This window comes from Phaethon lepturus, unplaced genomic scaffold, assembly GCF_000687285.1.
Source record: "Phaethon lepturus isolate BGI_N335 unplaced genomic scaffold, ASM68728v1 scaffold25748, whole genome shotgun sequence".
Taxonomy (NCBI): domain Eukaryota; kingdom Metazoa; phylum Chordata; class Aves; order Phaethontiformes; family Phaethontidae; genus Phaethon; species Phaethon lepturus.
Window position 1 is genome coordinate 4806 of NW_010560120.1, and position 345 is coordinate 5150.

Sequence of the window (345 nt, forward strand, 5' to 3'; positions counted from 1 at the left end):
CTTTCCCCACTGCCCCCCGTCTGTGCTGGCGTAAGCAAATACCAAGGTGTTCCCCTCACGGTGAGCAGCTAGAGAAGTGGGGAGCCCCAAGTGTGCCCCCCCTCTGTGGCAGCCCCTCTGGCCATGGGGCTCCCGGCTCCAAGCCCCCCAATAAAGCAGCCTGGAGACCCCCGTGTTCGTGTCGGTCCTCCCTCGCTCGCAGCCTGGTGCCGTGGGGTAACACTGAGCCGGCACTTTTGCTCTGGTTTTGGGGGTAAACAGTGAAGGGGTGCAGAAGCCCTTGGTGGGGCCATGGGCCACAGCCACGGGAGATGTCTGGGTGCTTTGCTCCATCGTGTGGGAGAA

General features: G+C 63.2%; 1 protein-coding gene across 1 annotated transcript in view; it reads left to right on the forward strand.

Annotated features, from left to right (window-relative positions):
* LOC104625838 (peptidase inhibitor R3HDML-like) overlaps nt 1-345 on the forward strand; it is a 5195-nt gene that overhangs the window by 4158 nt on the left and 692 nt on the right.